Source organism: Dasypus novemcinctus, chromosome 9 (assembly GCF_030445035.2).
Source record: "Dasypus novemcinctus isolate mDasNov1 chromosome 9, mDasNov1.1.hap2, whole genome shotgun sequence".
Taxonomy (NCBI): Eukaryota; Metazoa; Chordata; class Mammalia; order Cingulata; family Dasypodidae; genus Dasypus; species Dasypus novemcinctus.
The window spans coordinates 109,515,866-109,531,214 of NC_080681.1; positions in this window are offsets into that span (position 1 = coordinate 109,515,866).

Sequence of the window (15,349 nt, forward strand, 5' to 3'; positions counted from 1 at the left end):
CACATGGGTCAAGGAGGCCCGGGGTTTGAACCGCAGACCTCCCATGTGGTAGACGGACGCCCTATCCACTGGGCCAAGTCCGCTTCCCTGATTTTTTTTTTTAAGAAATGTGGCTCAAGTGGTTGCGTGCCTGCTTCCAACATGGGAGGTCCTGGGTTCGGTTCCTGGCACCTAAAATAAACGAAACAAACGATAAGCAGACGAAAAAGCCATGTCAGGGGAGCTGGTGTGGCTTGGCAGTTGAGCACCAGCTTCCTACATACGAGGTCCCAGGTTCAATCCCCGACCACAGTACCTAAAAAATTTTTTTAATTAAAAAAGTCCTATCTCCTCTCTGACAGATTCAGTTCATAAATAGCACCTGGGTCACTTGTCCTCCTAAATCAGATCTGGGAATTCTTGGGCCAAAAGAATAGTATTCCCTCGGCCCTGCCCAAGAGAAAAGACAAGACCAGGGAAATCTGGATTGTGCCCTGGCTCTGGCACTTTTCCTGCTGTGTGGTTGGGGCAGGACACTTCCCTCTGAACATGTTCCTGGATCTTAAAATGAAGGTACTGGGTGAGAACAAAGGTTTCCAACTTTTCCATTAGCAGCAGAAACTTTTGTTCAAACAAAAGCTTTACATGGGATCTGTGCTCTGGTTGAAAAGGGCTATAGGGACTCAGAGACTAGCCCACCCAGCAAGGCCCCTGGCCCCCAAGAGACAGTGAAAAACCACTCAATGAGATGGTGGCTAGAGCAGTTTGATGTTGTTTATGAATTCCAAGAATAGATACTGGATTGTGTTTGTGAACTGGTCTGTCCCTCTGGGCATATTAGATTATACTGGATTCAGAGGTTTCATTTTTACTTGATTACATAATGATTAAGGCTTTGATTGGGTCATGTCAGTAGGATGTTGAATCCCCACCCCCTTGGGTGGGAACTCACAGAGAAAACTATGCTGCAGAAAGAGTTGGCTGGAGTTTTGAGCTGGAGCCCTGGGAAATAAACACACAGAAGAACACAGAGGAATAGAAACAGCTCCATAGACACAGCAGAGGCCCTGGGAAGAGAGAAGAGCCTAAGAGCCTACAACTGCAGCTGAGCCTGGAGAGGAATGCGCCCCGGGAGAGAAAGGAGACTTATTCCAGCCTACAGCTAATATTGGAAGAGGCTGGGACCATGGAGCCTTAAGAGGAAGAGCAAGCCTGAACCCTTGCAGACATCGCCTGCCAACTTGTGTCAACACGTGGCAACAGATTCTGGGTGAGAAAGGACCTCTTATGGTAACTTGAGTTGGACTCTTTAGGGCCTTGTGACTGTAAGCTTCTACCCCAAATAAATATCCTTTATAAAAACCAACAGATTTCTGGTATTTTGCACAGCACCCCTTTGGCTGACTAATACAATGGCTAAGGATGCTTTGAGCATTCTTTTTAGAAATCTATGAATAGTTGCTGGGCCTGGAGAATTTGGCTGGAGAAAGAAAAGACTCCTCGTACTGCAGCCGGCTCAGCCTGTGACCTTGCTTGGGCCTTTCCCTCTTTTGGCCTTGGCTTTTCCTATCTATAAACCGGAAGCTTTGCCCTCAGGAGTCTCTGTAGTCCCTTCCATCTCTGATCATCTAGGACTTTGCACTGGCAAGGTTATGAGAAAGCAAGACATGTAGTGGGAGGGCTGCTGGGGGAGAGGCGGGCAGGGACAGTAAGAATAAGGTGAATTTAAACAACTGCAGTCAGGGACAATCCAAGAGGCAACTCAGGCACACTGAAGTTTGCAAGAGGTGACAAGCTCCCAAATCAGAACTCAGCTAAAGAAATCATGGCCACAGTTTCTGTTTTAGAAAGAATGGGAGAATGTGGGGTCAAAGCCCTGAGGATGGGATTGTAATGTGTGGGATGCATGGATGGATGGGTAGGTGGTTAGAAGATTGGGTGGATGGATGGTGGATGGATAGATGGATGGATGGCAGAAGGATGGAGGCAGAAGGGATGATGGGTGGATGGATGGGTGGACAGGTAGGTAGTAAATAGATAAAGAATGTTCAGGAGAATTGTTTGGTGAGGGAGCAGAAGTAGCTCGAGTGATTAGGTGCCTCCTTCCCACATAGGAGGCCCTGGGTTCAGTTCCCCAAGCTGGTGCCTCCTAAAGAGAAGCCAAGCAGACAGCAAGTGCAAACAATGGTGTGTGTGTGTGGGGGGGGTGAACAAATAAATTAATCTTTAAAAAAAGAATTGTTTGGTGGAAGGGGTGCAGGTATTTTTTTGTGGGTAGGCAGATGCTCAGGTAGATCAGCAGGCAGATAAAATAGATGGATAAATAAATGGATTTGTGGATGGGCAGGCTGACAAGTAAAAAGGTGGGTGGGCATATGGGCAGGTAGGTGGATGTCCAGATGGTTGGATGGGTGGGTAGGTGTTATGATGTAAGGGGAGTGAGGGGATGGAATGTGATTGGTTGGTTTGTTTTGTCTTCTTGGCCATCTACCTCCCACTCTCTCTTCTAGACCCCTCTCTCATTCAAAGACACCTGAAAGGTTGACAATGAGTTTCCCAACATGTATAAGATTATTTTTCGTAGTTACAGAAATAGATTTAGAAAGAACCAAGACATATCTTTTAGTAACACTGAATCTTTTTTTTTTTTTTTTAAGATTTTTAGAATTTATTTATCCACACCCCCTGCATTGTTTGTGGTTGCTCTCTGCAGGGTCCATTCGCTGTGTGCTCTTTGTGTCTGCTCATCTTCTTTTTAGGAAGCACTAGGAACTGAACCCAGGACCTCCCACGTGCAAGAGAGGTGCTCAATTGCTCAAGCCACATCAGCTCCCTGGTTTGTTGTGTCTCTCACTGCCTTCCTCTTTGTATCTCTCTGTTGCATCATCTTGTTGCATCAGCTCACCACACCTGCCTGTTGTGCCAGCTTGCCTTCTCCAGGAGGCACTGGGAACCGAACCTGGGACCTCCCATGTGGTAGGCAGAAGCCCAATTGCTTGAACCATGTCTGCTTCCCAACACTGAATCTTACAGTAAGGAAGATATTCCCTTTTTACTCTTCCTTCAGTCTTTCTGATTATTATGTCAAGGAGGAAGCCCCATCTGGTGCCATTGTACCCTTAACTCCTCTCTGACACTTGTTCATCTCTCTTTTAAACAAGAGAAAGTAGACTTTGGGCTCAGAGCCTTAGGCAAGTGACAGAATCCAGATGGAATATAATGTTATTTTGTTTTCATAAGGTTTAATTTTATTGTTACTTTGTGTATATGACACAAATTAGGACAGTGATACAAAAGATTTTCCAACTCAATGAATGTATTTAAGTAAAGTGAGTCAGTTATAAGTAAAAAGTGAATAGAATACTGGGACAAGAGATGCCAGGATAGGGTAAAATTCCTGCAGGCTGTGGATGTTTAGAAAACACCCATCTGGAGAAATAAGATCCAATTGTGTCACTCCCAGGCTTAACACCCCTGCTGGATACGTCATGAGCTGGCCCCGCTGAGCCCACCAGCCCAGGCTTTCCCACACCCCTTCCCTGCGTCCCACACTGATCCAGCCACCCGGAATTTCTATGTGTTCTATCAACTTTCCAGATTCTCTCTTTCCTTGAGACCTTTGCATGGGCACCTCCCTCTGCCCAGAACTCTCTCTTCCTCCCTCTTTATTGGGGAATTCCTACTCAGCCTCAGGTCTTGGTTTAGATGTGGCCTCCTCCAGGAAGCTTTCCCGCCCCACCACCCCCAGGCAGGTCTGAGTCCTTCCTCGTTGCTGCCAGAGTGTCATCACCTTCACCCCGTCACTCATCCCGCTGGAGAGAAACCACCCTCCTGTTAAAGGGGGAGCTTGTTGAAGACTGGGACCCTGTCTTGTTCACCCTTCACTCATTCATTTGGCACAAGGCCTGCTCTAGACACTGCGGCTATAGCAGTATACAGGACAGAAAAAGTCACTATCTTCATTTTAGAAAGGCAGTTGGCAAAACTAAACAAACTAAAAATATGTATGTATTAAGTATACAAGTTCAGGTTGTGACAAGTCCTTTCAAGAAATTAAAACCGGGTTAAGGGGATTTAAAAAAAAAAAAGATGGGCGGTCATGGGGGACAGCGGCTACTATTTTAAACTGGGGGTTAGAAAAGGCCTCTCTGAAGCAGTGACATTTGTACAGAGGCCTGAAGCAAGTGAGGGGAAGAGGATTCTAGACCGTGGGAAGAGGGAGGGTGCATACCCTGATGTGCAAACCAGCTTAGCATGCTCGCCACACACCTAGGGGGCTGGATTAGCTGCAACGGGGTGAGTGTCCAGGAAGCAGCGCACCTGGGGCTGTGGCACCCCGCTTTAGGGGTCAGGGAGGAGGCTCCCCGAGGACTGAAAGTGTGCAATGAGCAAGCAGGAGGGAGGCTGCCTTCCTCGCCTGCGTGCCAGCCTGCCCTGAGCCCTGCCGGGGAGACCGCCAGCATTTGCAGAGGTACTTCCTGTTAACATTTACCTTGGCCGATGTTTATGAATCGGGTCTATTAATAGACTCTTTGTGTGTGTGCCTTTTCTAAGGAATAACTTCTCTTCTCCCCAACTATCCCCTGCCTTGTACAACACTTCCATAGTCCTTCAGGTTTGTAAAGAGCTTTCCCACCCGGTATCTATCATCCACTCATTTCTTTATCCTACCTCACGAGATTTCCTGAGCAGGGGAACAAGATGGTCTGAGCACCTACCCTCTTGAAGCATATGTTCTTGGTAAGAGACAAATCTGGAGGGTCCTGGAGGCTCATTTTCCTGCTGCCCCTGGGAACTGAGCAGAGAGCCGGCTTGGCTGCACTGGGTCAGTCTGCGGGGGGACGTCTCACGCAGCTCTGTGGATATCAGTGTTCTTGACGTGCCGAGACCCTTCAAGGCTCTTCCAGGACCATCATCGGGCAGGCCTGGGCCTGGGCATCATACTCTCCAGTGTGGGACACTCCTGGCCATCCATTGTCATACTTCTTGTTACTTAGAGAAACTCCCCGTTATGGGGCAGGGTCCTTTCTCCTGGCAGTCATTGCATGTCCAACCCCTGGCTGAGGCAGACCCTCTCTGCTGGAGCACAGGCCGGGAGGATGAGCGTTCAGGGCACCATGGGCACTCTGCAACGTCTCTGCCTCTAAGTTCCCCTCCCCCCAATAGACCCCATCTGCACTGTGTGGGGCAAATGCCCTTTGCATAGCAATCCTGGTAGAAGTAGACATGAAACAAGTAATTACTTTAAATTATTATTTGTTACAAAGGGGGATAGTCATGTGGCATGAGCATTAACTTAGATTTGGGGATGTCACAGGTTGGGTCATCTGGGAATCTGTGATGGTGGTCAGGTTGCAAGGTGTTCTGGGCTGTCCTTGGATCAACACCTGGGGGAAGGAGGAGCAAGAGCGGAGGGTAGCGGTGGGGTGAGGGTGGAGCTGCAGCTGCCTCAGCTTCCCCTCTCTACGGGGAGCTCTGGAGTTAGAATAGCTCTTCAGAGTTGGTTAGAGATGGCTGCATCTTTAGACCCTCAACCCAATTAGTCGTTGATTGGTTCCTGGAGGTGGGCAGCCCTGAGTGGTGACAGCTGAAGGCTGAAGGCTACCTGCCGACAACACTTCAGAAGCTGAGGCACCCAGTTCCTCCCTGCAGGGGGATTTGGGTGGCACATCTTATGTCCACGGTGGGGAACTTCAGGAAGAATTCTTGGAGGAAGAGACATTTGGCCTTAGGGGTACAGAAGTGGGCAGGGAAAGAACAGTGCAGCAGGCAAAGGGGAGAGTATGTAAGAAGACCTAAAGGCAACACAGAAAATGGCACTTTCAAGAAGCAATATAACCCAAGAGAAAAGCAAGGTGGATCCATTTTAAGATGAAGACAGGAAAAAGATTTGGCTCAACTGATAGAGTGTCCACCTACCACATGGGAGGTCCAGGGTTCAAATCCAGGGCCTCCTGACCCGTGCGATGAGCTGGCCCACATGTAGTGCTGCCATGCACAAAGAGTGCTGTGCCATACAGGGGTGTCCCCTGAATAGGGGAGCCCCACACTCAAGGAGTATGCCCTGTAAGGAGAGCCGCCCCACGCAAAAAAAGTGCAGCCTGCCCAGGAGTGGCGCCACACACATGGAGATCTGACACAGCAAGAGGACGCAATAAAGAGAGACACAGATTCCTGGTGCCACTGACAAGAATGCAAGCAGACACAAAAGAACACACAGCGAATGGACTGCGCATGGGCCAGTTCCACATGGGTCAAGGAGGCCTGGGGTTTGAACCACAGACCTCCCATGTGGTAGGTAGGCGCCCTATCCATTGGGCCAAGTCCACTTCCCTTACGTTGCTTCTAGATCCAGCATAAATCCTGTGGTTTGAAGGGATCCTGGGCTCCCACTGGGTTAGGTTTAAAGGTCAAGCAAACACTGAGGTCAGAATGAATGTGAAGCTGAGTCACTCCAACCAGGGTCAGGGTTTCGTTAGGGGTCACTCAGTCTTTAGTCAGGGCTCAGCTTAGAATCAGAGTCAGAATTTAGCCTTGAGCCAGGGTTGGGGACCAGTCTGGACCTGGAGTCAAGGAAGAGTCTAGAACGAAGACCAGGGCTCAATTTGGGAACAGGTTCAGGGCTCAGCCTGGAACTAGGCTCAGGGCCCAGACTGGAATTGGGGATCAGGGCTCAGCCTGGAACCAACACTGGGGATCAGTCTAGGACTATGATCAGGGTTCAGCATGGGCCTGAGATCAAGGCTTAATCCAGGGCCAGGTTTGGGTCTCAGTCTGACACCAGAGTCAGGGTTCAGCCTTAGGCTGGGGCTCAGGGAGATAAATCTACATCTGGAACTGGATCGAGGCCCATCAGGGCTCTGGCTTCCCTAGTTGCCCCTGCCCCCAGCCCCTCAACCCTGGAGTCTGAGCTGAGCCCGGCTGTGAGCAAGGCAGAAGCAGCTCAGCAAAGACAGACACAGCCACTCTTAGAGCCAGCACAACCCACACCTCCACCCCTGCTGCGGCACTCAGCCCCTTTGCCCAACACACTCACACACACCCCACACACACACAAACGCACCATATAAGAATGCTATGGCACTGCTGGAGTTTGGTATCTGCAAGGAACGGGTCTGTGCAGACCAGGGAAATCAGATGAGTGCAAGGAGGGGAGATGCTCAGCCTGCAGCTCTCCTTGTCTGCCTGTTATGAGAGCCCCCTGGCACAGCCTTCAGAAATCTGGGCCTCTGAACACCTACCCACTCTGCTCACTTCTGGAAGTTTGGGGTGGGAGAAGAGGAACTCCTCAGGAATGTAAAATTACAGTTTCATATAGAAGCTGTGTATTTTCTCTCCATTTCCCCCAGAGTACCCTCCCAACCAAGCCACTTGGGGGAGGCACCCAAAAGGTCCCTTGTTAGGATGGGGTGGGAAGGTCCCTGCCGGAAGGCACGGCATCCCCCTCCCAGGGACATGGCTGGGGTGGCAGTCTTGTTCTACCCCTGGACCCGTCTGAGCAGGAAAGGAGAGACGTGGAGAGAAATGACAGGGTGGAGGGGGCTGGCATTTGGTGAGGGACAGGGCTTCTGCCATCTTCTGGCACCCACCCAAGAAGGCACCGCATCGGGAAGGGGCCCCAGCAACAGGAACCTTGGGGTAGACCACACTGGGCAGGATTTTGCAGGTGGGGGGAGTTTGAAGAGCCAGGTCCCCCACATCAGAGGACTGTGGGGGGCAGAGCCCCCACAGGAGCCCCAAAGACCACACACAGGCCAGGCAGGAAGCCAGCATTGGACGCCTGCCACAGCCAGGGCTCTGGCAGGTGGCAGGGCCAAGCCAGCTCGGGGTGGATAAGAAAGGAGGTGCTGCCTGTTGACCCTTATTCCCCCAGCCCCTCCATCAGAGAAACGAGGCCTTAAGAGGGGACTGGTAGGCACGTGCTCCAACCTGAACACATTGTGCTGACGCAACCAGCCAGCCACCAAATAGCGCATGTTGTATGATCCCCTTTACAGGAAATGCCCAGAATAGGCCAATAAATTCAAAGAGATAGAAATAGATCAGTGATTGCCAAGGGTGGGAGCGGGGGCAGGGGAGATGGGGAGTGACTGCTGGGCACAGGTTTTTGAGGAAGAACAATGAAAATGCCCTAAGCTTGACTGTGGTGATGATGGCACAACTCTGTGACTATACTAAAAGACACAGAACTGGACACTTCAGATGGCGCATTATATGGTATGTGAATTATATCTCAATAAAACAATTAATTAAAATGGAGGGGAAGGGGTGATCTAGAACCAGACTCTGTGCCCCCAACATGCTGGAGTCAGGAGACAAGAAAAGAAATAAACACCCCATCCACACGGCACACGCACATATACACGTGTGCATGCACCCAGAACCATGTGTGCCACAGGTCTGGGCACAAAGGACGGGAAAGCCTGGCATCTCCTCTGGCTAGGGATTTCTAACCGATGCCCGGGTAACGCCTGAGGGTGACCGGGATGCCCTGGGACCTGCTGCCACACCACTGGAACCAGTTACTGGAGGAAAACTAAACCATCTCCTGTTTCGACCCCTGAATTTAGGGGGCTCAGTCAACTGGTCACAGAGGCTCAGTGTCAGCTCTCCGGGAGCATAAAGTCCTTGAGGGCAGGCAGCGCCGGGGCAGCGTGGTCCCCAGGCTCAGCGCAGCGCCTCGCATCACGAGGGCGCCGTGTCTGATGAACGGACGGTGGCTGAGGCCCAGGGAGAACACGGCCCCACGCAGGGCCCTGCAGCGAGGCAAAGGTGGGGCCAGGGCTGGAACACAGACCTTGGCCTCCCATGGTCCAGGTCTACACTGGGCAGGACTGGACTTCATGGAGAAGCCCCTCCTCCAGCTGTGCACATCTGTCAGTCTCCAACCGAATGAGGCAATCACCCAGGAACCCGGGCAAGGACTCAAACATCTAGGACAGAACTGCAGGAGGCGCTTCCAAGGGAGGGAGTTGGACGCCAGCTTGAGCCGGGTCCCTGCAGGGCTACCCGCTCCTGCCTGGCTCTGAAAGCTGCATTCCTAAGGTCGCACCTCCCCATGTCACCTCAAATCCTCCTGGCTAGGAGGCAGGAGCCCTGAGATGCTGTCTCATTCGGTTACTGACTGGTGGATGAGTTCAGCAGGCCCTGGCCCTTTCTGGGCCTCAGTTTCCCGTTTAGTACAGCCCAGTTTCATCTTGCTCTGCTAGTCCCACTCCTCAAATCTGCTTGGCTCTTGCTGACACAGACTTCTTAGAACACTCAGTGCTGCTCTCAGTTGTCCCTAGTCTGAGGCAAGAGATAGTCCTGCCCTTAGAAACCTCAGTCTGAGGGGGGAGACGCATTTCTGCAATCAGAGGCTCCCAATATGAAGGAAAAGACATATTGTGCCATCAGGGGCCTCCATGCTAAGGAGGAAGACTGCCCTGGATCCAGGAACTCCTGTTTTTTGGGGAGACCTGAGCCACAGCAGGAATGCCAGTGGCCATGCTTGGGCTCTGGTGGGCTTCTCTCTCTTTCAAATGCCCTCTCTTCTTCCCTGGTAGCACAAGCAAAGGGCTCACGCCTGCTCCTCAGCTCTCAGCAGCTCCCTCAGCTCACACGGCAGTGGGTCCTGCCCTTTGGCCGTGGCCTGCCCAGTGCTGAGGCCCGAGAGAAAACACGTGTTCCTGATACACCATTTGCTTCAGGTGAGAAAGTCCCTTGGTCCAGGACCTGCGACATCTGGCTTTGGCTCTAGTCAGGTCGACAGCAGCGGCATGTGGAATGAGAAAGTATGCAGACTGGACAGGCTCCGCCAGCGTCTGCTGAGGCCCAAAGACCAAGGCTGGCCTGCAGGACCACCCCTTGCAGAAGCCTGGCTCTGATTCGTCCTGCGTCAGTGCTATGCAGTCTGCTCCTCACAGCACCCCCAAAATCTGGGCTTATTACTAATGAAGAAGCTTGGGGGTTGAAGGCGAAGCTTTGAAGGTCTGAGTGGCCACTGACATTGGGCATGAAGATTTCAAAGATGGCAGCTTGGGTGGCTCCTTCTACGTCACTAGACAAATGAAAGAAAGAATAAGAAGCTTAATCTCATAAATTCTTGGTTGAAGGCATGGACTGAAGCTTAAGAATTTTCTACAACTGAGCTAAAAACTTCTCTTATCTTTTCCTGCAGCAGGATTAAGTTTGTGGAAAATGATCCTTTGCATTGCCAAGTTACAATGGCAGTCGAATTCACAGCCCCTCTTCCTTTGCCTACCCTGTAATGCTGGCAGTTCCTCAAGGCTGGTTCCAGGTCCTCCTCTCTTCTTTTACTGCACATTCTCTGCAGCATGGGATGCGTCTAGCTGCAAGTAACAGAAAACTCTGTGCAAATGAAGGTCCAGTGGCAGGCAGGCCTCAAACCCATCACCTTCTTTCCAATCCCCTCCTCACCTAACTTGTGTTCAACATTTCAGGTTTACTGCAGCCATCCCTGCTCTAAAAAGCCTTTCTAACCCCAGGCCGGTTAGTTGCCCCAGGCACAGTGACCTCTGCTCTCTACCAGAGCCCTTGGCACTATTGTCATAAATGCCTGGTTCCTTATCTGTTTACCTGCAGAAACCGCGAGCCCCTTTATGGTGGGAAATGGTTGCTATGCCTCTCCACCTCACCAGTAGCCTCAGCCCAGGACCTGGCACATGGGGGCCACGTGGTGAAGGATGGGTGGGTGGCAGCCCAGCCCTGGGCACTCAGCAGCGCCCCTCCCCATGCCACCAGCTGCCCTGGCACGTGCAGACCCCTTAGCCTCTCAGCTGGGACGACTTCACATATTCAACACAGATTTCCTTACCTCTGCTTCTCAACTTCCTTCCTGCTTTACCCTTTTATTAAGATTCTAATTAAATAATTCCAATTAAATGTAATGAGCTGAATCGACAAACATATTGCGATAAAGCAGCATTCAAGACGTGCTCTCTCCTGATCTTTCTCGGGCAGTGGCAGGGAGACAGCACGGGCCCTTTGCCACCTGGGGCTGACGCGGCTGGGCTCTCAGGGAGGGCCACAGGCCCAGCACCACAGGAGGGAAGGGCCGGCCGGGCTCCCACGGCCCTGAGGAGGCCTGGCCTGGCAGGGCTCCTCGCTCAAGGTCAAAGCCCCTCTGCTCTGGGGGACAGCGCGTGTTGGCCGGGACCACACTGTCAGCCCCTCTTCTGGCCTCAGGGCAGCCTGGACGCCTCTGCTGGTGGCACCCCACTGCCTCCTGCACACAGGAGGGACAGGCCAGGGGCTCTAGGCTTGGCCTGTCTCCACCCTGTCGTCCCTGCTCTCTGAGGAGGAAGAAAGGCCTGGACCTGCAGGTGGCCCCTGCCCTTCTCCTGCCCTTCTGTGGGGCCCTGGGCGAGCCCCATGTCCTATCTGGGCCCCACCGCAGCGTCTGCCAAATGGCAGGCCAGATGCGAGGGAGCCACAGTGAAGAAGGAGAGCTGTGTGGAATGAGGCACGTCTGGCCCCTTGCAGGCCGTGACCTGGGGCAGGCTGCGTCATCTCCCGGAGCCGCTTTCCTCACCTATGAACCTGGAGAGAGATGTTGTGAAAATCACATGAAAATTAAAAAGCACGTGATAAATTAGTATCACTAGCAATGATCCTTACCACCCCTCCCCGCGCAGCAACCCTGGGGCCTGAGAGAGGACGCGGGTGGGAAGTCAGGGCTCTGAGAATCCTCCCGAGTCCAGCACACCTGCCTTCCCCCTGCCCCAGGTCAGACCCGACCACGCAGAGCCCTCGGCGCCAAGCCTGGAGCGGAGCGAGTGCTCAGTCAAGGCTAGGCTTTAGTATCATTTAGTCTTCTCAGTATACTACGAGGTGGTCCCCATTCTGCAGATGAGGAAACTGAGGCTTAAAGCAGCCAGGTGACCAGGTCACGGGGCTCGGCGTCACAGCACGGGGTTTGCCTGACTCCTAAGGCTCTTTCCACAGAGCTGCAGCCCTGGCTTTTCTCGCTTGCAGCTGGAGTGACCCAAACACCGAACAGGCTTCTTAGCTGGGGGGTGAGAGCCCTGGGCCAACCTGGTTCCTGGAGGGTGGGGGGAGTGTCTCTGGATTTAAAGCACTGCCTTGTGAGGAGCAGGGGCCAAGTGTCCCTGGCAGAGACCCCAGGGGACAGACCCTCAGCCCAAGCCCCCAAGAAGCCCAGGCCACCCCCGCCCCGGGTCCCAAGGGCCCTCTGTTCTGATGCGCTGTATAAATTCGAGCTGAGCTCTGCGGAGTCTCAAGAAATCTGGGGCCTTAGACGGAGGGAAGTCAAACATCCCATGGCCACCCTCCAGGCGAGCAGGCCCCCGCACACGTGCCCAAAGGAACACACGTGCCCATCGCTCACCAGCAGCAATAGGCCAACGCTGACCACAACAGTGTCACAACTCACTGACTCCTCACAACCACCTTATTTGGACAGTACTGCTACTATCCTATTTCACGGGTGAGTAAACGGAGGCGCAAGGCAAGACGGTGCTTTGCCCCAAGTCACACGGCCAGGAAGCGGCAACGCTAGGATCCAAGCCCGGCTCAGCCTGGCCGTGGAGGCTGGGCCGGTTCTCACCCTCCTGCTGTCTCTTCCCGGCATCTGTGCCAGCAGCTCGAGCTGCAGATGAGGCCTTGGGGCCCTCGAGGGAGAGCGAAGAGACTGGATGATGAGCTGATGCTCATGACGTGCTGGAGAATTCACCCAGGTCCTTTTCTCCATCTCTTCTAGTCATCATCGTTTCCACCTCCCCACAAGCCCCACACACCTCAAGCACATGGCCCCTTCCAGCAAGCATGGGGAAGGGACACTGCTCTCCGTGGGGTGGGTGGAGGACCAGGCGTGGTGGAAAGAAGGGGCTGGAACCCCGCTCTGCTTCTCAGCTGTCTGGGGAAGCCAGTGCCTTTGCTGGCCTTCGAGTCCCCAACCATAAACAAAGGGGGGGGGGCGGCTTGAGGACCCTTAGGAGCTCTTGCAGCACTAGCATCCTGGAATCTCGCTTGGAGGACTCTTTTTTTTTAAAGGAGGTACCAGGGATTGAACCCAGGACCTTGTACATGGAAAGCAGGCACTCAGCCGCTGAGCGGCATCTGCTCCCATGGATATTCTGAAAAGCACGGTCTTTGGTGAGGACGGAGGGGGGCACCACACGTTTTACCAGGCCAGGTGGGGCAGTGTGCTGCACCCCCGGCCGTGGAGACCCAGAGTGCCGAGCCCAGTGCACACAGGTGAGTCTGCAGAGGGTCGTTTGCCTCCTCACCAGACACCCTGCAGAGTGGACTGTCAGGCTGCAGGGACCCTGGGGCCCACCCTTGGCTGAGTTCTCCCCTTTTGACAAGCCCACTATGGCAGGTGCTCAGCTGGGCCCGGGATCACAGGGCGGATCTGCCACAGGCCCTGACCTCACAGCTCGCAGACAGGGCGAGAAGGCATCTCCAGCCTCTGTCCCCAGGAGCCCTCCCTGGCTTCCCCAGCTACCACTCCTCAGCTTCAAGTGCCCCCTGCTGTGATGTGAACCTAGTCCATGCCCAGGAGCTTTCCAGGGGCACCATGACCCACAACCCCTGGACTGAGAAGAGGTCAAGTGTGGGAGTCATGACTCAGCCATTCCCGAGACAGGCCCTGGCAGCCCCAGCCTATGCGGGGGACTCAGCAGGTGGTCAGAATGGTTACCAGGCGACAAGGACTTAGGCCACAGCCCACTTCCATCCTGGCAGGGGAGCAAGCCCACTGAGTGAGGGTCCCCCCCCATCATTGCCCAAGTCCTCACAACTCAAGAACTAAAGCTGAACCAAGGCCCGAGAGGTCAAGCAGCTCGCACAAGGGAGGGTAACTGTAGACCTAACAGCACCATTCCTTTTTGGGCCCATTTCCAAATACCCGACAATACTCTGGAGAGCAAGAGTCCAGGCTTATACTGTGCTGGGCTCAGAAACTCCTAAGTTCATCATGTTCTCCAAATGTTCCAGGTGAACTGTGGTGGGCAGAGCCATCCCGGGGCGGTAGGAAACACACAGGCTCTGACTCCCAGGTCTGCCTCTTACTGGCTTTGTGAGGTCGGCAGTCACATAACCTCAGTGGGCCTCAGTGGGCCTCAGCGTCCCTTCCTCTAAAATGGGCTACCAGTTCAGTCCCTATACAGAGGCTGAACCAGCCAACGTATGTAGAAGCTGCTGCTGTTCCCGCTAAGTGCTTCCTCCTCCTGCCTACCCTCTCTGAGGCTGGTGTTCACTGCTGGCGATGCATTGCTGAGTGTACTCCCAGGGAAGGCTGGCCAATGCCTCGGGGCGCTGATGTGATGAGACTCGGCCCTGCCAAGCCCTGACCTGGGCATGTCTCAAGGGGCAGTCCCCTGGGAAGGGGTCGGGAAGTCCGTGCTCACCAGGCTGAGGGTATCCAGCCGAGCTGAAGCCCGTCGCGCTGCTGCTCAGCCTGTGGAGACCCCCGCGGGCCAGCAGCCTCCTGGTCTGCTGTGTGGTAGAGCGTGCACTGCTGGGACCACCGGCGTGGCAGGGCAGGGCATGGTCAACTTGGCTTGGGTTTGCTCCTCTCTCCAGGGAGAGGTGCAGTACAGTGGAAACACATAAGCTCTGGAGTGAAGCAGACTGAGGTTCAAATCCCAGGTCTACCCCTTACTGGCTGTGAGACTTTGGTCAATTCCCTTACCCTCTCTGAACCTCAGCTGTCCCATCTCGAAAACGGGAGAATGACCACCCACATGGGTGCTCAGTTATGGGGACTAACCTCACCACTGTTGGCAGTAAAGGACCTAAAAGGGTCGGCATGCAGGAAGCACTGGAGTAAGGTTGGCGTCCAGATACACCCACAGGCTAGCTGTTCTGACCAGCACCTGGGGGAAGCAGGAGGGGGCGGGCTGGGTGGAGACCAGACCCCATGCCAGGACCGAGGGCACGGAGGCAGCCCAGGTTCCCCACCCGGGCCTGTCGGAAAGTCCTTGGAGAGACTTAAGTGGGATGGTATCCCCTCCTGGAAGGGGAGACCCCAACAGCTCCCCACGGAAGCTGAAGGTCACGTCAAATCTGAAAGGCGACTTTGTTCTTCCCGGCTTCATCTGCTTTGCATGAGAGCAGGCGGCCGGTGCTCAGGATTTATAATTTGAGACATCCGGAGACTAAAGACATTGGCCAAATTTAAACCGAAAGATGAACTTGTTCGGTGTCTTTTCAGATTATGGGAGATGAAGAAAGGAGAGAATTTCTCAGTCATCTTCGAACCACTCAGAATTCACAGCAAGTCTGCCCGACGGCCGACATCAGAAGGCTCTGTCTCTAGATTCCAGACACTGAAGGTATCACTGTTTGAAGAGGACAAAGAGATAAACGCCCCAGGAGGTTCCCACAGGCTGCAGCCGAGGAAAGG